General features: G+C 40.0%; 1 long non-coding RNA gene across 1 annotated transcript; it reads right to left on the bottom strand.

Moving 5' to 3' along the window:
- Positions 1 to 15,897: 15,897 nt before the first annotated feature.
- Positions 15,898 to 24,156, bottom strand: LOC138687628 (uncharacterized). The gene is made up of 3 exons (XR_011326759.1): positions 23,996 to 24,156; positions 20,794 to 20,886; positions 15,898 to 20,276 (listed from the first exon to the last, which is right to left on the bottom strand). It is a non-coding gene; the product is annotated as an uncharacterized lncRNA (long non-coding RNA).
- Positions 24,157 to 25,802: the final 1,646 nt, after the last annotated feature.

The following is a 25,802-nucleotide window of genomic DNA, read 5'->3' as shown; positions in this document are numbered from 1 at the left end:
TGTTCTGTTGCGATAATGCAGGCCTTCACAACAGTAACTCCTATCACAGGTACCAGCTTCATTACACTCTGCATGAGCACAGCTACTAGACTGCGTAATGACTTAATCACAGACCATCCCGGTGAGACACGGGGGAAGTTGAGGATTTAAAAAAGCAACAACTAGCCAATTAGGACTTCTAAAATAGACAATAGGTACTTGGAAGAAAACAAAACTCCTTTGTAATTGCCCACAACATGAGTCATACCTCTAGTGTTTAAAAGTTAGGGGTGAAACAGCTACTTCCGCCCCACTTCAGTGCTGCTCCCAGATGGCAACTGTATGACCATTTCCACTTTTCAGGAGTTTTGCAAATACTAAATCTGCTGAAGTGAGACAGGCAAATATTAGCAAACCCTTTATTTTAAGATGAAGTGCTCAGACATACAATACTGCCTGTTGTATATGGAGGTACATTGGTTGAATGTTTCCTTTTTCATGTTTAACTTTCCCACCCATCAAGTGATAATTTTTTTTTAACCTCTCTCTGGAACTAGAAGAGTTAATAAAAGACTTTGCCCTAATATCCATGTCATACACTTCAAAAAATGTATTGATTTTCCCCACAACAGAAACTTTATTCCCCTTGCCCTAAGTAGCACACAGAAATATACCATCCCCCTTAATTTCTCAGGGGACTTAGAGAGGCAGAACTTTGACCACTACACCAGAAAGATTTTTTTTTTTTCTTCTTAACACCACACTGGCTCATACCTGTTTACATTACAATTCTACCAGACTGAGAGCCAGCTGGCTCTTGATTTATCTACACCAGAAAAATTCCCATAACCTCATACTATCTCAGAGTGATTACTTACATAAGTTTTGGCACTAGTACTTTACTCATCTGTGATAGTATATTTCTACTGAGTCATTTTGCAGTCATTTTTCATGGCCTATAGTCTATTCGAAGTCAGAGCCATATCAAAGAGTTAACTCTTATTGCAAAGATTTAAGATTTAAAATAATATGTGTAGGAGGGAGCTGAAAAGAAAAGGAGTCTGGAACAGCAATATGACAAATGCCTTAGAAGATCGCATTGCAATTGATACTTTTTAACTTATTAAAAAATAGGTACCAGACAACAACTTATTTTTAACACTACCTTTTATAGATATGTACAAACATGGAATTTTGTGTTGTGGTGTTTTTATGACTTATTTATTGAGTCACAGAGCCCCTTTAAAAAGTACTTCAGAATAAACTAAAAGAACATAACAGAAGAGTATTCATATATGATGGTAATCATTATGCAAGTTGGCTCTTCATGTTATTATCTCCTACACAAAAATGAAGCAGAGGTGGTAAAAATTTCTGGTAAGGTTAAGAATGGAAAACATTGACAAAGTGGCAAAATGCTGAAATTTCTGCATGCCAAGCATCATGTTCTGGTATCAACAGCATCACATCACCATTGTCTCTTGAAAGCGCATTAGTAGCATGGCAGAACATCCAAGTGGGGCATTGTGGTGGACAGAATTACTGAGGTAAGGGAGATTTGAGGATATTTTTGGTTCTTTTTTTCCTTTTTTTTGTTGTTCATTTCATTCTCAGAGAAGTTTAAAACAAAGCTCAGTAAGAAACATACAAACCTACCAACCTGCTCAAAATGGACATGAAGCCACAGGCTACCAGCTGAGTCAGAACTATATTTACAGTGTTACTTTTTCAGCTTGTGGGTCTTGTAAAGTAAACAGCAATAAATTTTTTGGCATAACAAAGGCACAGGTCATTACAGGAAAAAAAAAAAGACACAGGCCCTCAGTATTCCATCTTACAAGTTGTTTCATTTGCTATTTAAATAGTATAAAATTTTATGTAAATTAGTAATAACTCATCATTTACATAGCAGGAATGGAAGATGGCTTGTGAGAGAACTTAGGAAGGCCAAAGCTTATCTTGGGAAAGGGTATAGCAAAGCACCTGCTTGCTGCAAGGGGAGCACCCATAACAGAATGGTTTGTGAAGCTTCTAGCAACATCTCAAAGGACCAAAGCCCTGCTTTCTTAGTTGACTCGGGTCAACCAAAACTCAAGACAGACAAATAACTACTATCTCCTCACTAGGACTAACATACCTATCCCTTCTCATGGCAATGAAGCAATGAATTTTAAAGGTTTCAGACTAATCACAATCTTGTGTTTAATCAATGCGCAATACAGCAAAGACTGGGCATAAATTGGAGAAGACAGAATAGAAATTCCAGGCCAAGAGAAAATTGAACCATCATGTTATAAATAGATATTACTTGGCTGAGGGAAATGCACTTACTCAACAGGGCTAAAATCCAGAGTTATGACAGTAAGTCACTTAATTGGCACATGAGTCAAGCTAATACATTATACAATTATACAGAGTACCCTCCACAGGAAGAGAAGATGGATATCACTGCAGCATCCCTCTGGAACAAGATGTCTAGAGCCCAAAGGCTTGTAAGACTACATCTTGCTTCTTTGCCTGTCAGTAGCAAGCACATCTCCTCATACTTACAGGGGCCTCAGGTTTAAGAATGCCTGAAAATATCAGGGCATGATACAAGGGAGAGGAATATCTGAGAAAATGAGCTCTGGATACCAATAGGTACCATGACGTCATCATTTTACCTGGCTGTACAGTCTCAGCCCCTCAGCTCCTTTGCTTTTTACCATCTCATTGCTTTCTCCTGATGTACAGGAGATCTTAAGCAGAAGTCCCTGAGGATACAGGGGTGGAGCTATTTTTGGCATGAAAGAACAAGGGAGGATCTTATTTCCTCACTTATTAAGATGAGACCAAAATTCCACTTAGTTTACAATTAAAAAAAATAAGCTTCCCAAATAAGACACAATTGAAGTTCTGCAATGATCAAGTTTAACGTTAGAGAAGCCATTTCATAAGCTACTCTTGTGCAAAATTGCCAACTACTATAGCCATACTCCTAATTCTATTGTGACTTTTTAAATTTATTTAGCAGTTTTCATGAAACATCCCAAATTATGATTTTTTTCATAATCAGTTAAATTGAGATAGTATACACTGAATACTAAGTGGTAACTTTACTTTTATTATTACATTATATTAATGTAGATGAAGTACAGTTCAGTAGCACTGCTTATACAGAATTCATCAGGCACAATAACACTGCTTAGGATGAAGGATGAGGAAAAACTGAAGTTTCTTCCTGACCTGGAAGCCAAGAACACGCAGAGCTAATAAAAGCTCTGATCTGTCATTTTTGAGAGTTTAATTTTAGGGGGACAGATGTTTAATGAGAAACTTTTCAGGGGCATTATAGAGCTATTGTACCTCAAAAGATAGCAGCCCCAGTCTCTTAGCAGGAAGGCACGGTGCTACTGCAGCAGGGAGAGAAGCACATTGGGGGATTCTCTACTATTGAATTCTCACTATATTTCATAGAAACACATGACTGCAAAGGATGATAGACTTCTTCCCCCCCCCCCATTAGGTATGACATACATGGACAAAATACAGGTGTTGGGAAGCTCTTTAGAGAGTGACAAAGCAGAGGTGAGTGGTTCTAAACAGGCAATTTACTTACAGGATATAATCAAATGAATGGCACAGAAAAATTAGTGCACTTTAATCAGCAACATCCAGGGAACATGTATTATAAAAACATACACTACCAACATTTTAAGCACAAATATAACAGCCTCTGCCAGGTGACTTACATATTCACATTATAAGATTTAAGCACTTGATTGGTATTAAAAATATATATATACACATGCACTCCATATTAGGAGGCTGTCCTACTCTTTACACTTAAGCAGCTACAATACTATTAAGCACAGCAGCAGTAATTTGCTTTCACCTCAGTGAAAGTGTCCCCCAAAGACACTTGCTTGCTCACTTTCAATATGAGATTTTTCCTGAAGAGATAAAGTTCAGCTGAAATAGCTTAAGTAAACAAAAGCTTAGCAGCAGTACAAGCAGAGCTTTCCCCCCTCATCCCAGACCCAGCAGCCCATTGCACCCACACGCCAGAGTGAAGCACCAAGCCCTTTCTCGGAGCACTGACTTCTTTTGCCTCATAGTCCTTCAAGTTCTTCAACAGGCTGATGCGTGTATGCCATCTTTCCTGATGTGGCAGAGGACCAGGACATAGCGGCAAGACACAAGCAGAAGAAACAAGGTGATACTCTATGTCCCAGTGACTGCACATCAAGTGTTTTTCCTCATTCAGAAAGTTTCAGACTTGCTCCATTTCAGATCTTTGCTGCCTGGCTATTACTCAGCCTTCTTCTAGCTCCCTGTACCTCACACAGCTGAACCTTTATCACTTTTCTCCAGCTATATTGCAAATGGTGCTAGTGCTTAGATTAAAAGAGTGCTCTTACATGGTACTGATTTGCAAACAGAAAAAGTCAAGGAAGAGGTTACTGATATGCATCTGAGCAACTTCATCCCAAGAGGAAATGCAATCACTATAACTGCATTTCCTAAACTTAATTAGATTAATTTTGTGTTTAGTAAGAATATTTTTTTAAAAAGCACCTGCTTAATTCTCTCACTATCCCCCAGCAAAACTATATGTATATTAAATGCATACATTAGTATGTAATAAGCAGAAAGTTAAAATGGTGATGTGTCTACTTCCACCTCACCAGCACACTTGAAGACACCTTTCTTTAACCCATCAGTCATATTAGCACTCCTGTCGTGCAAAGTTAGATGCACGTGCATACAGGGCATCCAAGTGAAGAGGAGAGGACATCAGCAGAGAGATCAGGCTAACTTTAACATAAAAAAACAACACCAAAACTATAAATGCTAATTTTAAGAGTCAGTTAGAAGTATAACTACATATGTAGCAACAGCAAGGTCAAGTATCATTTAAAAAGCAGATATGTGAATACTGCAGTTACCTAGGCAACATCTGCTTCTTTTTCTATTTAGGTTTTCATCCATGTAAAGTGCTAGAAAAAGTAACTGAGGGTTTTCAGAAATTATTCAGGTATCTTTAATGGAAGCCATAATATGTGTGTGTATATATAACTATTGTCTTCAGGAGCAAATGTCAGATTTTATACACAAAAATATGCATATAAGAAAACCCAAAATATTGTTTCACAAATTAAGAATGACAAAAACTTTAAAGCATCTGAAGTTAAAGTCTAGGCCAAAAGAGTCACCAAAATTATTTCAATACAGTGAATAACATTTGAACGATTTATGTCTTGGATAACTAAAGCCAGTTTATGAATGAATTTTATTGATCTCGGCATTTTAGATTTCTCTGAAAACAAAGAAAACCCAAATCAAGAAATAAGATTACTGCATCATGAAAATCCATTAAGAGCATCCAGGAGCATGCCATGATTGGCAAGACATATTCAGCTTTGAAATCCAATGCGGCATGCACTGAAATATTTCAGAGTTAATGGAACGGTCAAATCAACCACCTCTTGTAACTTATGTAATGAAGTATTGTAGGTAGAGAAATTAGATGATTGAATTTGGTTTCCTTCAACAGTAATATTTACTGCTGTTAAAATCTTTCAGCTTAAAAAGGAAGCGCTCAAAGGCAAATTTGTATCCAGGAAGACAGATTACTGCATTAATTGAAATTCACTAATTTGTTCTTGCTGCAAAAGAATAGTTATAGATAGGAGCAAAGAACAAAATGACATTTCCGAGACATTAATCTTTACAAGATGTTAAATTACTTGTAAAAATATCAAGAAAAACAAAGGAATTAGACTCATTTTCTCAAGAAGTGAGAGTGACTGAGCTAATTGGATCATGTAACATACTGAGGACATAATTCTTCATTAAGTATGGTGAATTACTCAGCGAGGTTCAGTGAGGACAGCTGTCTTGTCATGGACAAGCAACAAAAATAAAAATCAGTATTTTTTTCTGTCACCTGTTAATTTTGCCCATTTAATTTCCAACCTGGTCTTGAGCAATACCTAGTGATCCTGAAGAGCATATGAACAGGACAGTGTGCAGGCTTTTAGAGCAAGGTGAGAAAAAGGATTTGTCTGCATAAAATTTATAGAAAAATCTCCCTCATTATGTGGAAAATAGAAGCAGCTAATTCTATATTGATATTAAAAATGGATAAAAACTTGGCTGATACCTATACTGGCGATATCAACCCATTTGGATAATCACTGTACATTTCCTAAATCCAAGATAATCAATTCCATTGTCTGGCTGTCCTTCTAAACATTAATTATTCATAACATTCGGATTAGGGACTATTAAAGTCTTCACCCAATCACTATGAACTCGTTTTATTTTGCCATTATGAGGAGATGACACATCTGTCCTTTTTATCTCTTTGAGAAGATACCTTGTTTGTCAATACCCAAGCACAAATTACATTTTTTAAATTGGCTTGTAATCATTTTCCAGTAGTCCTGTTCCATAGTTTACTGGTTGATGACCAATGGCTTTTCTAGATTTTTTTTTTTTAATAGTAAGAGTTTGGTAAGCCTTTCCTCACCAGGTCTGTTCATTTTCTTGAGACCTTTTGTTAAGCATTTTCCTCTCATAACAACATCAACTGTTAAAACACCACTAGCCACAACAGCAAGAGTTCTTTCTGGGGAGAAACTGGTGGCTTTAATATTAATTTTCATAGCATATCAGAGGGAAAATGAGACTTGAGGACACTTGTATTATTGTTGGATCAGAGAGGAGAGATGATGTCAGCCACTTGCATTAAAGGTGGGAGTGTGCAAGGAGGAATATTTAAGAATCACATAAAAACAACATTGTCACAGTTACTTTTTACCCTCATACACAGCAATGATTTACTGGATGTATTTTCTTATAAGTGTATAAAATCTTCCCTTTCAAAGCACTTTTTTCCCTGAAGAGTTTAGATAAACAGCTTTATTGCCTAAAAATTAAGACTACCAAGTAATATTTAGTACTGTTCCAGGATGCCAAGTCAAGCAGTACTCAGGCAGAAAAATGGCATTTCCATCTCTCAACTCTGGTCTCTAAGCAACATCCAAGAGCATTTCTACTGCCCACCTCCCTCTACCCATGGAAATAAGCCTCTGTACAGTAAGCTTCATAGTCATCTTGATTCCCCCAGTACCATCAGCCCACTTTACACTAATGCTTCTCAATTACCCTTCATTACATCTGAGGTCCTACTGATCTCCACTTTAGCCACTGAAGTGGAGGCGAGCCTCCTGTAGATCCTCATCTCCGCAGTAAGGACTTGCGGCTGGTGCTTAAGCAAGACATACCAGATCTTCTCAGATGCAAAGCACACATGCACAAAAACATTAAGTTGAGAACCTGAAGCAGCTCATTTTATCAGTCTCACAGCGCTGCCATACAACCCTAACCAATCTGGTAGCACAGTTACACCCAATGCAAACAGAATTACCAGCATGCATCCTCTTTGGCTATCACCAGCTTCAGAGGGTGTAGGTAAGGCTGGGCAAGTCCCTGTACACTCCAGGATTTTCAGATGTTTGATTCTTGCTGAAACTGGTATCGTGAATAAATACAAGCTTCTACCAAACAATCTTTACTACATTTAATGACAGAATTAAGGCAGATCTAGTCAAACAGTAAAGCCTTTTGCACACACGTGTAGATAGAAACAACTGCAGGCAAAAAACATCCTTCTGTCAGATCCAGCTCTGTCCCTCCACAGGGAGGCAGGGATTTCAAGAAACACATACTACAGCTCTTGGCTGTATTTCTTCTTGTACCACTTAACATCTCAGGTTTTGCTTCAGCCATCTGCTGAAAGTAGCATCCACAGGTGTTATGATGGAAACACAGCTAATGAAGTTCAGAGTCTGATTTTGTATTAGCAGGGCTCATACTGACAAACCAGACCTACAGAAAGCAATCCTGGCTTACTGAATGTAGCTTACTTACAGGTAGAGCTGTCCTTCCTCCCCAGATGCCCAAAGTTTTAATTCCAGCTCTTAGCTGTTTGTACTCTTGCAGTTAAGTTATCATGACACTTTATGAGAAAACTGGCAGAGAAGTCATACCCTTCACGCAATCCTCACGTGCTTCAGCGAACAACTTGGTGTTTCAGACTGTCATGTTTCAAGGAAAACTGTTGTTACTTCCCTCTTGGGCTGCTTGCAGTAAGAGTCAAAGGAATTACAAAATTAAACAGGTTTGACAGAAATCTTAAAAAAAACCACACTCAAAGTCACCTATGGATCCTCCAATTCCCCAAGTCATTTACACTTCATGCAATTGTTTCAAGCACATTTCTCCCAGGGCAAAGCATTTGTTTCAAGTGCATCCCTACATTTTGTTGTCCTAAGCCAGTCTTTATACAAGCAAACACATGAAGTAATTTGTCTGCTCAAACTCACCACAAGCTGCTTCCGCAAACCTCAGGGTCACCTTTGATGTAGGCAGTCCATCATTTGGCCTCATCTGGTGCACCTGTGTGACATCAGGCCAGCCTGCTGGCCCCAACCTTTCCTTCCAACTTCTACATTTAAGCCCTTAGGAGCATGGGCACAACAAGCTAAAAAAAGAAAAAAAAAATTCCATTATTTCTTGCTACCTTCACCTTACCAGCAGTACTAGAGATGAAAGCAAAAGTCTGTGCAGCATACTAAAAAAAAAAACCTAATAGGGACTACACCTACTTCAAACTCACCATTACACAAAGAGGGTAACCTCACAGCCCCACACATGAGTCTGATCATGGCTGAGCCTCATACTTTTACAGCAGAGCTTTGCTGTGCACTAGAAGGCAGCTTTGTGTTTCAAGACTGAAATTTGAAACATTTGGTAGTCAAAGCAGTAGGGCTTGATTTTTAGCCTTACAGTCAAGTCTTAGAGATCTTGAGTAATATAGAATTAATCCTTTAAAGTTGTCTAGTGTTCTGAATAGAAATATTGCAAAGTTATCTGGGGGGGAAGGGAACAGCTGTACAACTTGAGCATGAGCCTACAAAACCAATCACATTTTTCACATTGAAATACAATATGTCTGAATTTTATTTGGGGTGATGACACAATCAGTTTCCACTTACAAATGCGAGGAAAAAAACCCCAAATTTCTCTTTAATATTAGGTTATAGTCACATCTTTTTATGTTTTAACAGCACCATAACATTTACCTACACATTTATTTAAAAATCTGCTTGCTGAAATACAGACAAAAACAACATATTGTACTTGTGGAAGCCCTAAGATTCACACAAACTTAATGGAGTTTTTAGTCAAGTATTCACCTCCACAGCACTGAACATGCAGCCCAATGCACTAGGAAAAGCACTAGGTCTTTTCAACTGCTGCAGAAATAACTGTTCTTTAAAACCACTCACTTCAGTTCTTATGTAAGCAGAGCACTCTTTGAAGTGAAATAAAGTTTTACAAAACACAGGCTAAATAAAGAACATAGAACCTGAAAAATCTTTGGTATTTTTATCTCTTTCTGCACCATAGAAGATAAAGCCTACATCAGAAGTCACTTCAATAACCTCCCAGACAAACAGCAGAAACACTTTACAGATGAGAAAAAATATTAGCCTCTCAAGAAAAAGAAGATTTAATAAAAGACATAAAGAAAAAAATAAGCACCCAACTCTTACCTAGCAGAGGACTGAAGCTGCACTGGTTCATTCAATGCCTTCAGCAGGCAGAGCCCCAAACTTGTGCTCAGTAGTTCAGACCTTCACCAGCAACTGCTCTGCCCAGTCTTTCTTTCCCCCCCACCACCTGCCGTAGCACCGGGCAAACACCACAGTGTGCTTCCACCCAACACATCCCTTCTCTCCAAACCCAGAAGACCTGCCTAGCTATTGACTTCAGCTGTCCTTAATATCTCTCAAATCAGACATCCTCACCAATGCCTGAACAACTTCTCGGGCATCAAATTACCCCTGCAGAGTCACCTGAGAACTCTCACACCTTTAATGAATTTATCTCAGTAAATAATTCTGCTGAGAGTCCCTAAGTAATACTGGAGCCTAGCTTGCTTTCTATGTGCTTGAAGACTTTATATTTGCCTCCAGAAATTTGTGAGGTGAGGTTTTTTTGTCTAGAGGTGAGAGAAAGGGACTTTTTCAACTTTTATATGGTTTTCCACTTTAAAACATGTAAACAGAAAGACCCCAAAGTCACACTGTAATCTCTAAATAAGATGCACTTTAAGGCATCTGAGCTGTTTATTTCGTCAAAGCTAAAAAGTTTTGTTCCTCTTTTGAGTCAGCATTTTATTGTATAAATTAAAAAAAAACCAAACCCCCAAAACACCCTCAAAGTACTTCTTCCCCAAAAGATCAGTTGAACAAATTCCACCTACCACCAGTTTTCCATCCCCTCAGCTGGTTCTGTGCGTGAAGGTTTTGCCAGTTCTCCACAGTTCAGAGGGGAAGCCAGTGCAGATCCCAGCACAATACAGCTCACATCACCAGGTTTCATTAAATGCTTTAAGAAGATGTTTTCTCTCAAGAGCAAAAAAGTCCATAGGTCTTAGCTTGTAATGCTTATCTCATCCTAATCTTTTCAGCACACTAGCCAAAGCCATCACATTTGAATGTGGAGTGCAAGTGCATAGATTGTGTGGCAGAGAAGATGCATTTAGAACAAGGAAGTAAGATTTCTGGGGAAATTCATATCACCTAGTTTCTCTGCCTGCACTTTGGGAAAGTTCAGCTTAGATCTGAGGTTTGGAAGTGCCTATGTTGATATTAACATTTTTATTATTATAGTTAACCCTTAACCATAACAAGTACTGTGCCACATCTTGCCACTGATGAATTGCCAAAAGCAATGGTAAAAGATGTGTCAGTTCATCATTGATGTTGATTCAAAACAGTGGTTCTACTGAAAAAGCTAAAAGCAAAACTAAAACTAGAAAACCGTTCAGTTTATATTACTCTGTGTCTTCCCAGCCATGGGACAGAGGAGGAAGAATCTGTCTTTAGCAGAAATATGGCACTTGCTTCCTTTAGTGTTTCAAACATGTTTCATGTAACACAGACCTCTTAAAGTACAATTTCCCACTTCTGTGTGAGCAAACAAACAATATTTATGTAATTCAAACACCTCTAACCAATCGCCTATTTTTACTAATTGTCAAAGTGCTGGACACCACTCTTTGGTCTTAAAGATTTCCTGAAGTTACTGGCATCATTGTTGGCAGAAATTGGTAAATCCTTTTGTTCTGACATGAGATTTAATAATCTTATTTTATTTGTGACTGCTGCTTGTCTGAGATCATCTACAGTAATCTGCATATCCCATACTCTTACTCAGTCTAGTGATCTGGTGTGAAACACTTTTTCCTGATACCAATTAATTTTCACTTACCAAATCTCATAATCTACTTTGCCCTGGAGATGTGGACAAATAGCTGAAGCTGAAGACTCACATGAACCTGGATCTGCCCCTCTTCCAAGCATTGCCCCATACACTCAGACTATGATAAGAAAGATTAGCCTTTCCAGTTCTACAACTTGTAGTATTCTGGCAGGTTTAAAAGAGACACCTTACACTTTCATTTCAAGCACGGAGTTCCCAGACCATCCCTCAGAAGAATTTCAGTTCCCACTTTACAGACAATCAAAGCCTAAATTGGTGGGTAGGCATTGTAATGTGCACAGTTGTTCCATAAAATTTGTACGTGCATAAGAAGAAACTATTAGTGTCTTGGGTTATCTTTAAATGCAAACTCTGTCAGTCAGCTGTAATTCACACCTACTAGAGGTTCAGCACTTGGTCCTAAAGAAACTGGCCCACTGAATTTCTGTTGAACATTTCTAGTTCTAATATATTTCAAATTGTGGTGTGTCAATTAGTTTTTATTCCGTAGTGCAAAAGCCAGATTTTCTTTTTATTTCTTACATTTTGATTAAAACTAAACAAAATCTTGTAAATTCTAATTAGTTCTTTTGAACTGAAGGTTTTTCATTGTCAGTCTTCAGCAAAAGGCTGATACTTAAAAAAAGTGGTTAATCTGTGTCTAATTGCCATTAAATTAGATCTTGCTGACATGAACTCCTCAATGAGAAAGACTGATAGGTAAACTACTCAGAAAAGCAAGCTCTGAACATGGCACATCAGTAGTTCTAAGAAGGAAAAACATCTAGCATAAGATTGGGGAAGAGAGTCTTACCTTCAGCTGTGGTAAAACCACATCTTGCTTTCCTGAATTAAATCATCTTTAAATGTTCTCACAAACTTGATGAAGCATTTAATTCATGATGGCAAGATTATAGTATAGATATGTACAGCAAGACTTTGTAGTTACTTTTCATGTCATTATTTCTAACGTAAGCCATTATTTGAGCTAACATGTAGTCTAATGGGTTTGAAGCCCATTTACTGCATTAACAACAACAACAAAAAAGCTGTATCACTATCTTATTACCAAGATACTGTTTATTCAAGTATTATCAATTGCAGTGATAAGACTTGTATGATTTACTGCATGGTGACTTTCATCAGTGTGCATTATTCGGTAAGGAATGAGATCATCCTGCAGTCTTTTCCTCCCCCCTCTCTCCGGTTGCCTACTTTCATGAAACCTGTGAAGATGGAATAATTTTGACATGTCTGCCTATGGATTAAACAGTTAAGATGTGAACACACATAGTATGGCTGTATAAAGTCTTGTCTCTTGAGGAAACCAAGAAAAAAACCACCCACCATCTGCTATATCAGGTTGCAGACATAACTTACCTACAGCTGAACTTTGCCATGACTGTATTCCAGAAGAGCTGTGGGTAACTCCTGCAGGACCGGAGCAATCCATCTTCTAAAAAGGCGGATAGGTAAACCTACTCACCAGGCAAATGGACGCAACAGCCACAGTCACCGTACAGCCATCTGCTGAACGTTGGGCTGCCCTCCATCCACCAGGCACGTGCTTTTAAATTCTGAGCCTAAAGAAAGTCTAGGAGTGGTCCCTGACAAGGTCCTCTAGATGTACTGCCGAGGTTTTTTAGATCTCACAAGAAACATGCAGATCTAGATACACTGACTTGCAAATATGGGATCTTTCCACACTTCAACTTACTTTGCCTCCTGAAGAAAACAAGAAGAATTTTATTATTTCTTAGGCAGGCATCAACATATTTTATGAAAATACTTTTAAAATATTTCTTATTCAAAAGGGAAACTAAGCTTTCAGGCAAAGACAGAGAGAAAGAACTTGAAAAGAAAAAGTGTAAATTGTGATTAAGTTTCATGTCCAGGAAATTTCAGCAGTTTGAGGCATCTCTGGAGTTGTCCGGACAGACTTGCTGGAAGCTTTGCCTTCCTCTCTGTCAGTGTATCCAGACGTTGTCTTGCAGTATTCCCCACTCACAATCCCACTGCCCAAGCAGATATTCAGGCATAAATCACATTGTAAGAAGTAGCAGCACAGAGTTGAAACATTTTCTTTTGGCATCTAGTTCAAAAGCTGAAGGCTCATCCTCAGAGGTGAGAGGCTCTTGCATAAACTCACAACTGCAAACCCAATTTTTTTAAAAACTTCACTGTCAGTGAAAGCCACCTGCCAACAGCAATTAATAATTATTGATATATATTGGTAGTAACTAAGGAATAGACTAACCATCTCACAACCTGGAAAAACATGCCTTTGCCCTATTCTTGGCGGCACTTTTATAACGGAACTCCCTTTAAGACATCTTTTTCCTTCCTCTCTGTACCTTTGTATAAAAACAAGCCAAAAAAAATCAGACAAAAAGCTTCGGGTTTAGTCTTGCAGTTTCTTTAGGGAGAGGTGGAAAGATATAGGATGTTTCAGTGCAGTCGTCTTGTAATTTGGAAATCTCTGCAAGCATTGCTGAAGCACTTCAGCCCTTTCGAGAACAGATAGCATTTTGAAGCATTACAATCCACTACCTGTGTTTCAGATAAACACATAACACAAAAAAACCCAAACATACAAAATCTTTGAGTTGCGTCTGAAGCCAAACAAAGAAGCACTAAATGAAAGCGGAAAATTTACTAGAACCTTGTTAAAAAGTCTCAGCTCTTTTTCTCTTTATGGAAGAGAATCATACTGATATACTCAAACAGTTTTTCAGCCAGAGTGAAAGCTCAGCCTCTTATTAAAAAAACCCTTCCATAGCTGCCAAAAACTTCTCAAAGGAAGTGAGGATCAGCTGAGATAAGGAAACATGAACACTTCCACCTGTGTTTTTCACCATTTCCCAGAATACTAAGGCCTGGTTCTCCTTTGGATTACCTAGTAAAATAGTTCTGGACTGGTTCTTGTTTGCCCTTGCTTAAACGAAGAGCCTGTCAGGGCGCTCCAGCAGTCCCTATGGCACTGCCCAGCCTCCCCTGGGACCCGCTCCCACACCGTGCTGTGGGATGGGCCCTGTCCCGGCATCCCTGGGATCCCCCTCGGCTCCCTGGCCCTTGCTGCACCCCAAGAGAACCAGCGGGGAGAGAAAAGAAAACCATCCCACTGCTCTGAAAAAGAAAATGCTATGGAAGTGGAAGGGCCCATAAACTTATTACCAAGTCTTCCCTTGCCCCAGGCACAACACAGATCGGAGGGCTCTCATTCTGCAGAAACACAGCTGGTTCTGTGTCTTCAGTTTAATTTGCATCAGGTTTCTATAAGCGTCTCACCAGAGGATGTGCCTATAGTGACCCCAAAGAGAGCAGCAAAACTGCAAGGACAGCTGCCATTGTTTTTCTAACTTTAACATTCCCACCCCCATCCCTCCTTTAGACACCTTTTCCTGCTGATTTTGAGATATGTTTAATGACATAAAGGTCCTGTTCTAACAACATCATGAAGCAATAAGGCATTTGCCCCCAGGTTCATAGCTGGCAGACGAATAGCAGTGATGATTTAAATGGGAAAAGACACAAACTGATAGAAAAAGGTTACTGGGTGCTGAAATTTGTAAATCTTACTGTCAAGGAATATGTTCACTATGCACTTGCTAAGTCCCCTGGTGAGTGAAAAGAACCGGGAATATCTTTAGCCCTGACAATTTCATACGAAAAGTGGAAAGCAATGTTAAACAGGGGCCCTTCAAAAGGCAGAGTATTTACAAAAGAGCATCATTGGATACCTGCATGTTGTCCTCCGTCATGGACATTTCAAACCATTGAATATGTGCAACCACTATGCTTGGAAGGTAACTCTTGTGATTCACAGCAATGATCTACATGAAGATCTGGAGGTGACCTACATGACCTGCCACCACCCGTGGCTGTCTGTCCATCTGCCTGTTCCTTCTCACCCCTACCCCTCCCAGTAAGCATTTGAACCATCCTTGCAAAGTGGAAAAAAGTCAATAGGACAAAATGAGAAGGGTGTGGTAATTAGGTCTGGGTTGTTTTGAAATGGAGAAAACTAGTGAGCCCATGACCACCGGTAAAGTGTTAACTAAGGTGATCTGGGACAGGAAATCTCCACTGGTGCGTCTTATTTTGTAATTCTAGCCTTCTGTTTCCTTGGCTTTGTTACAAATGCTCCCAAATCAAGATGTTCTGTTTTGCATTAAGCAAAATGTTTTGTTCTATGCAGAATAATATATGTGCTTGTTTATTCCAGAATCAATAAACTCAAAACTGACCTTAGCTGATCCTATCATATTGATCTTCAAGGTGTTTTCCCCAATTTGGCCCCCACTTTATCATCACATTAATAGCCATATTATTCTTGCAACATTAGTGCAGATTCACCAGTATATTCTCTGTGAGTGTCCAGGTCAGTTAAAAATCACTCTGCATATTCATTTGCTAAAACTCAAGCAAGTATCTGACTGAATCAAGGCCTAAATGGAAAAACAGGGTGATCTTCAGGACTGGCTTAAGCATAACACAGTCAAGCTATATGAAAAAGGAGGGAGTAAGACAATTATATCTTCTTCCTTTTCCTAAAAAATGTAAAGCAATTTATAATTAAGAGCCACAAAAGCTCTTGAAATAAATTTATTTAAAAAGACAGTTATGTTAATTGCAGATTTCCTTAAACAGGGAAGACTTTATATCAACAGTTTATAATACAGTCATTGACACAGAGATAAACTGATTTACATGAGAAATAACCTCTTTTAGTAGCACTTGCCAAAACTGCTTGGATTTATTATAAAATTAAGTCCCTATAAATGTTATGCTTGGTTATATACCTTGACTGCAGCAGGGAACAGACGCCTGCCATCTCTCTGGTTGTGAGAATACAAACTTCCAAAAACATCGTTATCTACCAGGTAATAGCTGCTATTTCAGACACATTCAAAGACATCCTTCATTCAAACTACAATTCAGGTAATTCTGAATATAAAATGATGCCCCTCAGGAGAACCTTACCAACCAATGATTACTGTACTTGTTAATGCAGTTAAGCCTGTGTTTTCTAGACAAAATAAAATATATGAATAATAGCTGTATACCATGGCAAGTAAAACCAGTTTGATTTGTATGAGTGTCCTGTTTTCAGCTGGGATAGAGTTAACTGTCTTCCTAGTAGCTGGTACGTACAGTGCTATGTTTTGAGTTCAGTATGCGAAGAATGTTGATAACACTGATGTTTTCAGTTGTTGCTCAGTAGTGTTTAGACTAAAGTCAAGGATTTTTCAGCTTCTCATGCCCAGCCAGCGAGAAGGCTGGAGGGGCACAAGAAGTTGGCACAGGACACAGCCAGGGCACCTGACCCAAACTGGCCAATGGTGTATTCCATACCATGGGACGTCACATATAGTATAGGAACTGGGGGGAGTTGGGGGGGGGGGGGATCGCTGCTCAGGGATTAACTGGGTGTGGATCGGTGGGTGGTGAGCAATTGCCCTGTGCATCACTTGTTTTGTATATTCCAATCCTTTCATTATTACTGTTGTCATTTTATTAGTGTTATCATTATCGTTATTAGTTTCTTCTTTTCTGTTCTATTAAACCGTTCTTATCTCAACCCACGAGTTTTACTTCTTTTCCCAATTTTCTCCCCCATCCCACTGGTTCTGGGGGGGAAGAAGTGAGTGAGCAGCTGCGTGGTCCTTAGTTGCTGGCTGGGGTTAAACCACGACAATGAGAAAGATCCAAAAGCAGAGAGCCAAAATTTGAATGAGGCACAGAAGGCATACATGCCAAATGTTGCTGCTCAGAAGCTGTGAAGAGTTCAGGACAGATGGGTGCTGAATAATTATAGAATCGTAGGTTTAAAAGTGTTAGAAGAGCTTCTTTACTGCTCATACATCTGCCTGCCAATGCAGACTATCTCCCCATGTACAGGTAGCCACTTCACATGCAGACTGGAAAGGAATGTCAAGGCCCTCTACAACAAGACCTACAAGCTAGAAACAGCAGAATGATAGAAATGGCTATAATTGCTTATTTATACAGTATACTCTTGTTCCAATAAACTAAACAGCTTTATTTTCTTAATCACTTATTTGCAGTTCTCATGTTTCTTGTGTTGCTTTTTCCACCTTTCATGACTGTAGAAGACAAGTTCCTCGAATGGCTTAAACTGATTTCAGCTCTTTGGAACTGGCCACAGATACTCAACACTGTGTCCAAACCTGGTTCCTCTAGAGCTAACTTAAGCTATGATTTTGTGGGTGTTGATGAGGGTCCTTTTCAAACTGAGCTGCAAATTCCGCTTGCCCTTCTTAGTCCCACCCAGGGACTGCTGAGTAGGATCGTTTCTAAATATTTTCATGTCACCAAATATCTTCTGTGGGCTTCTTCCTCCTCTCATGGGGCACCTGAGATGGCATCGCATGCTGCCCTGTTGTGACATTGCAGATAACAGGAACACAGTTACCAACAGCCTTTGCTTAAAGGCACTCTGCCATTTGCCTGCGTCAGGTTTGAAGAGAACTGAAGCCAGAAAGATTCATATGGAGATCAGACTGACTGGTCCCTTCTCAGGCTCAGATTTTGTTGAAACTGTTTAGAAGAGGCCAGAGTATTTAACTTAAGTTGTGTTTGGCTAAAACATCTCTTCCAGAAAGGCCTGAGGACATCAAGCAGTGAGTTTACCTGTTACTGGAGTGGTATGCTAGAAATGCTTAAGCCTTCTAAGTCTAAAAAGTGATGCCTAGTTTCCCATTTGAATTGCCTTGGTCTCTGCACACCTAAATATTGATTCTAGTCTGGCATTTTTCATTAAACTCAACATACCGGTGTCTGATACGCAACCCTGCAAAGGTATTCAGAGACACTGTATTCCAGAAGCATTCCTCCCTTCTGTAAGTGTGACCTTGCATGCATTACTGCTAGATGCTGAACTTTGCATTTGTTTGCCTTTAAATCACATTTCAGCTGAATGGGTTCAGCTTAGCTCTGTGATTTACCTCTCAACATAACTTAACAACCTGAAACTTTGTAAAAGATTTCATATACCTTTCTCTGTTGTTTATAAAAAACACTGAGTTGTATCAGATGTAGCACTAGTCTTTACAGTTCCATTGGAAATACTGCTGTTTAATGATGATTTTCCACTAACAACCACTTTTGGTGATCTGCCAGTCCATACACCATTTCTCCTAGGCTTTGCTGTTACAGTGCTATATCTTTTTGGTTGGTTGGTTTGTTGGGTTTGGGCTTGTTTGGTTGTTTGGGGGGTTTTTGTTAAGCGACACTGTGAAGTCCCTGGATACTTAGAAATTGCTGGGATGCCTTTGAGAAAAATTACTGAATAGCATCTCTAGCTCTGTTTACAGTCCATAAGAGAAAGCCTCCTTCTCAGGATGTTCTTTCATATAAAAGCATGTGGGTGTATTATGATGTTGCAAAACGCATAAGCAAGGGGTATCTATAAACTCCTTCATTAAAACATTCAGCATGTAACTATTGCTACCACTTGAACTGCTGCTTAGGACTGAAATTATCCCACGACTCCTACAAGCACTTTAACAGAGGACTTTTCACCTAACGATGATTTTGTTTTCATGATAAAGGAAAACCGATCAGTGCACAAGGATACAGTTGAATTTCTGTGCCTAATACCCTGGCACAAAAATCAGAAGTTAACCACATCGGTCAGTGAGGATTACCGAAGCATGGCAAGATCAGGCTGCCTTGGTAGGGGTTGGACTTTGACACAATGCGATACCGAGCGTGGGAAGCCAGGGCTGGAGCATTGGCTATAGGAGAGACATGACGCTGCTCTGTAAACAAGCTACAGTAGCTTTGCCTGGTAGGATAACGTGCTCTGGCACCCATGTTTGAGACACAGTTTGTGATACTGTCTCTCAACTGTAAAGAGAAACTGCTAGGCTAATCAGAGGCTGAATTCAGACGCAATTTTTCCTCTACTAGGAGAACCTACTTTGCAATCGTATATCAGATGACGTCAGATCTAAGCTGCAGACTGCTCCTGTAAATGGCTGTGTTTCCCCCGTATTTGATAGATTATAGAGTTAAGAAGTATAATGCTAATTGTTTTACATTACAGATACTCCCCCAAAAGAGTTGATAATTCCTCGGTGTTCAGGACGGAGCCAGAACATAACAGCCGTCTGCACCCTCAGCCCCCCTAAGAGCTGCAGTGGAAGAAGGTGTGGAAAGGTGTAAGCAGTACGCGGGACGACCGCCGTCTTGGGCATTTCCTCATTGACAGGAGTTGTTGTGCAGACTTTCCGTGCCCTTCAGAGAAAGCAGCACAGCAACAGGCTAAAATCCTCTAAGCAATTAGCGCAGAAAATACAGAACAAACTGATAGAATGTGTCTTCTGCAAATCTAAAAGCACTCAAGGGACTGTTAGAAGAAGAGGCAACAAAACCAATTTCAGACTACGGAGAAAAATCATGCACTGTTTGTGCCTTCAAATAGCCACTCTTCTCATAAAAAGTCTGTCAACTGTTCCTTGCATTTGTGTTTGGTTTGAATTGTATTTTGCCTATTTAAATTGAATGTGATGGAAATCTCACTTAATCTCTGATTCCCACTTCCAGCAGCACCAAGACCCTGTCAGACGTAGAGACACTGACAAGAAAAATACAATTTGCAATAGGGCACCTTGGAGTGAATGAAAGAAGTTCTTTTCCTTTCCCTGGACATACACATGTATCACGCTGATGAGACATTCAAGACGCCTTCGTAACTTCCAAGCTTTGACCAAACACTCCACAGGACAGTGTCCATAGTTCTGACATTAAGGCCAGTCGAAGTCTGCGTGAGGAATATCACTCCAACGTTCACCTTCTCTCTCCTGTAGGGGGCTCACTTCTTCTGCGGCAGGTTCAAATCTAATTATTTTCCCAAAAACCCCGTTGTAACTGAAATTGTTGATGTAAGGCCAACTCAGTTCCAGGATTCTCAAATTCAATGATAAACAGTGAAATACTGTAAAATGGGAATTCTAGATGTTACCAGAAAAAAAAAGAAAAAAGAAAAAAAGAAAAAAAAAGAGCATTAAGTTTGGAAAGAATCTATAATTTTCAGATTCTTAAAGTAAATTATAACATGTAGTTACAGCCCCTTTCTAATAATTTACACCTGATTTTGAGTTCAGGCTGCTTCTTGCTATCATCCATGAGATAGAGGGAAATTCTCCTGAAGATCCAATTATGCCATATAGTGTAGCAGCTATAATTAAATGAGAGAAAGCTTGATCTGTGCTCCGTGACACTGGGTTGTTTAAAAGATTTGTGAGCAATTGGCTTAACTGAGAACAGCTGTAAAATTATGCCAGCAAATCAGACAGAGCAAAGATTTGGCTACCATAATAGAATTTGGAGTTTAAAAGTCTTTTTCTTCCCCAAATGCACACACATATACACTTTAGTTTATTTACCTTTTTTTATGCTGAAACATCCTGAGACATAAAAAAGAGTTCCATAAAATCTGAATTTAAAGAAAATTCCAATAAATCTTACCCATAAACTGCCTCAGATTAAATCCTTTTGACACATCAACATTTTCCAAGAATCCTTTCTTCCACTCATTAATGGAAATCAGGACAGTGAACTCTTTGAAGAAGGAAGTTTAGCTAAGAGTTGGGACTCTCCTAGATTTTTCAAAGATAGCCTCATGTGTTTTTTGTAGGAGTTTTAATTAAATTAAAATATTGCCAAAGATAATAAATGATGCTATACTATACCACACCACACTTATCTATTTTGTGATTCAAAGATAGATTTTTCTCCTATGTTTTTATTAAGTTTTCTAAGAGAAACATGTTTACCAAGGTGCACACCTCAGCACACATCAGATTGTAAGGGAATTCAAACCAAAAAAATGCTTTGTACATAAATTGTGTGAAGACAGAGATAAAGTAAACTGCAAATCCTTTATCGGTGCAGGGCTTTGCATCATAATTTTATTTGCTTATTACTTAATGCAAACTTCTAAAAGGGAGATCAAATGGGCTGAGATGAAGGTAGAGCCGTATGATTTCTTCTGGAGTATTTTTGCTTGCAGAGTTAAGATAAGTGACCAAGGTCCACACCAGGGACAGCTGTTAGATCCATGTGAGCCTTTAATTTAGCATTGTTCCATGGACACTAATATATTTGCCTTTTAAGTCCTCAGCTCAAGTAAACCAGTGACCATCAGTATCCGGGTAGAGTAGACAGTCCTTGGCTTAACCTTGGAGTAAGGCCATAGTAAGGCATTTCAGCTGTCCTTTTCACTGCTCCAGCTACCTGTTGGTACAACCAAGGAGAAGCAAAGCCTGTAACCAGGTAGAAAAAGGGGTGTATCTATCCCATCCCCAAACACTGTAATGGAGCAACCACTCAGCCAAGTGTTATCAGGCAGGGTCAGCAGGAGCTTCCTTGCTTTGTTTACACTTTCAACATACTTCAACTAAAGCAAAAACTGCATTTGAAGGAAAGGTTTTTCTTTGCAGAGTTTAGTGCAATTTCTCCCTCCTTCTGCATGGTTGTGTAGAAGGTAGCTCAGAAGGCAGCTCAGAAGGCAGCTCTTGATTTATGGCCAGTATAAATCAAAGAAGGGGCCACTGATGGGCTGCACACAACCTAATTTGTCTAGGATCCCCAAAAGTATTTGCTAAACACTAGAAGATTAGGGGTTCTTACTTACCCTAGTGACAAGAATGTGCCTTCAGCACTGATAAATATTCAGAGACTATGAGCTGCTGACTGCTTGCTGTGTTTTCATAGAACTGTGCAGATTTAACTCCATAGGGGGTCTGAGAGGGACACAAGCTTAAGCTATATAAATTCTGAGATTTCAGCATGCTTCAGGGACTGAGCAAGCCACAGGTTTAAGAATTCAGGGAGACTTCTCCCCAAAACGGAGCTATGAAGGACAGTACAAATGCTGCACTCTCACAATGAACTGCCTGAAGAATATTCAGAGGTATCCTCTGCCACAAATCTACAGTTCTCATTTGTTTATAGTTACATTTCTATGTATAAAGTGTTTCTGTAGACTTATTAATATATCAGTGCTTACCCAAAGAACTAAGAACAGATGCTGCTGTCTATCTCCACTTCACAAACAGTGTTACAGGGTACCAGCTGTTCCAAGTAAGCCAGGAGCACATTAGCTCTTCAGAAACATTAACTTTATTAACCATTTCAGCACTGACCACTTCTTTAGCATCCAGTTAGAATTCTTGTACATAATTCCAACCCTCTTCCCATAACTCCTGAGACACCAAGGGCACGATTAGTCACCCACCACCAAGAAATTAAGAGTGAAAATTCTTGTTGCCTTTTTTACATGAAACTGTCACCGAAATTCTAGTGTGAGTCACTTCAGATATCTAGATAGAGACATACAGACAGAAAAATAAACCCAGAGATGAAAATTAATCTAAGCCTGGCAAAAGGAGAAAGGGCATGGGTAATAGGCAGACCATATAATAACTTTCCAGGGCAATGTTCTTTCCACTATCTTCAATATACATGGTGCACACTAAGAAAAGGCTGGTAACCCTACAGAGGGGAGCATTAGTTTTCACAGAAAACATGACTGGTACAGGGTAATCCCCACATTCCTCCTCCTCCCCTCTGGCTTTTTCATCCTCTTTGTATTTCATTCTATTTACTCCCTCACCAGACTAGATAAATTTGGCTAGATGTGCCTCTGTTGCTGACTGTAATAGTCTTTGTGAAACTGCAGCCTTAATTCAGAAGCAAAGGTACTGACGGACAGGAGGAGACAGCTTGCCCTTCTTCCCCTGCACTCCTGGCTGTGCCCCTCCGTTCTCTTCTATCACCTGCGGGGCCCTGCCACCACCTGAGCCTGCTCACTAAATCAGCAGAAACCCACATCTCACGCAACAACGCCCACAGCAGACTATTAGCTGAAACTATTAGCTGAAATGTCTTGAATCTCAGATTTGCTTTGTCGTAGCACACTACAGCTGCCCAGAAATATCCATAGTGAGCTCGCTATGTGTTCTGTGTTTGAAAGCAGAGACATGAAGTTTGTAATGCTGCTCCATCGCTCACCTCCAGCTGAAGCTGTTCACCGAGTGGAAACTTGTGGGCCAAAACTTTGACATTAGTAAGACGAGTGACCAGAACGATAATTAATAGAATAACCTTGCTCTGTCCTAGAAGAGTCTGGTGACAGCATTTGCTGAGCACTGACCTTTTTTCTAATGAAAAGGTTTACCTTAAGTTTTATCTGGTAATACTGGAAAACTATGGCTGGAGCACATCTTGCAACAATTCTTTTTCATTCTCTCTACAGAGTAAAATTATGCTGTGGTTTACACAAAGTAAAAATTCACCTCTTGATCAAGAGAATTTTTATGTTCATCTATAGATTTTATTTACTGTTATGTATCCCTGGAGAGCCTGGAATCTCATGCTTAAAAACACATAAAAATTACTTTCTTAGCTTTTTCTGTACAAGCACGTAAATCTTATTCCACATAGCAAATATTTGTCTCTAGAGAAAACACATTTAAACTTCCCCTGAGATTACATAAGCTCTGTTAAAGCAAGAAGCTATTCTACCACATCCAAAATGGCATCTAAGCCCATTCCAGTCCCCGGTGAAGTGGCCAACGCTTCTCACGCCCTCTGAGTTTGGCCAGTGCCCCTGTTGCACCACAGGGCAAGATGTTGCCTCGGAGCTGAGACCCCTGCCCCTACTCACCCTTCTAGCCCACAGTGTCAGCCAAGGGGTTACAGTACTCTGGGAAGAAAGATGCTTGGCAGTCACCTCCAAATCAATCACCGGTGCGCCTGGTCCTCAGCAAGAGCCAGTAACAAGCTGCTGACAGCTATCGCCGTTAAATATTTATGTCGTCTACTCTGGCCGAAGTTCAGGCTGAAAGAGAGCACAGGGTGCACACCGCTCATCAGCACAGCTGAGCTGATGGACAGGCTCGGGGAGGGCCCCGTGGACCACTCCTCCCGCTCCGGATGGGCTCCGCGCCCAGCTGCATCCTCCCGCTCCTCTGTGCTCCTGCTGCAGCTGTGGCAGTTGTCCCCTGCCTGCCGAGCCGATCCCCCTTCCTCAAACCACAGAAAGGTCGATTTGCTTTGTTCCTGGGGTAGTTTTCTGTGGCTCCCCAAACGGTCTTTTGGGTCCTGGGATCAGCACTAGAAATGGGAGCAAGAAGAGGGACAGCAGGGGGACAGGACTTCAGTGCCTGACAACAACAGGCCACTAGACCAGCTCACCTTCGTCACTGAATCCTATCCTCTGGCATGGTCAAGCAGAGTGACGGTGAAGTGTGCATTGGATCAGCAGAGGAGTTGTAGCCCTTTCTCACCCAAGGGCTTGTTGTTCAGGCATTAAAGAATGAGAGATGACACCTGGCTGGTGAAGAGACATTTGCGCTTCTGAGAAAGTGTCAGGAACAGTCATTCCCATGTCAGGGAAAAACCTACAGCCAGTTCCTGAATAATGGAGATTCAGCAACTTCTGATTTATTTATGAGTAGATCAGGCCTGTCTTTTCTATTTTGGATGTTTTATTTACATTTTATCTTAACTTTGCTTGAGTTAAGAGTATTTTCAATCTAACTGAATAACAAGAAGCCATTCCTTAATCATGGATCTCATAAATTTATGAAATGGCCACAGTAGGGCACACAAGAGCTCTAAATTCTCATGCAGGACAAGGATTACAAACAGAAGAGATGTCACTTATTAGACTAACTTGTGCAGAGGGAAGAATTAGACAAGCCTTTAGACATGTAAGCCCTCCTTGATCTTGTAAGGGCAATTATTTCCTTAGACCACCATGGCTACTACAAATCTTGTATGTTGGATGGTATCTGTGTATATATCTCCACGCGATGATATAGCATGGAAGATAAAAATAATTGCGGTATGAAGCAGCGACTAAAAAGTAGGGCCTGAGTCTTTGTGGGCACAAGCTTGTCTCATCTTTCAAAAAATACCTGTCAGTCTAAAAAATATCTTAAAGGCATTACCTCTATTTGCAGACCTCGTTCTGCCTGTGTCTTTGGTCAATTATAGCTACAGCAAAACATCACAAGTTTTAGCACAGGCTCCAGATCCCACAGAACGTAACATGCCATGAAGACCTGAAGCAGGTGGAGCTGAGGCATGATGGTGACCAGGAGAGAGAGGCCTCTTCCCCCAAATAGGGATAATCAGGAGAGCACAGGAAACGAGCAGAGATCTAGAAAACATGACCTTTCAAGAAAGGCTGAACATCAGAGAACACAAAAGGCTATCTTTAAATACATAAAAGTAGTTATAAAGGGGTTACATCCTATGAGGACAGAACAAGGAATAATGAACTGATATTGCAGCAGGGAGATCTAGAGGGCAGGGAAATCTAAGGGTAAAGAGGATGAGCTCTTGGACTAGATTTCCAGAAGGTTCTGGACTCCCACTCTGGAAGACTTTGTTACTGGATGGGGCTACAGTCTGTCACAGGTGCAGCAGAGCGACCTGATTCTTGGAAAAGTCATCCAGTCCAATCC

Source organism: Haliaeetus albicilla, chromosome 11 (genome assembly GCF_947461875.1).
Source record: "Haliaeetus albicilla chromosome 11, bHalAlb1.1, whole genome shotgun sequence".
In the NCBI taxonomy this organism is placed as follows: domain Eukaryota; kingdom Metazoa; phylum Chordata; class Aves; order Accipitriformes; family Accipitridae; genus Haliaeetus; species Haliaeetus albicilla.
Note: the sequence above shows the minus strand (reverse complement) of the source record. Positions and strands in the feature narration are given on the sequence as shown.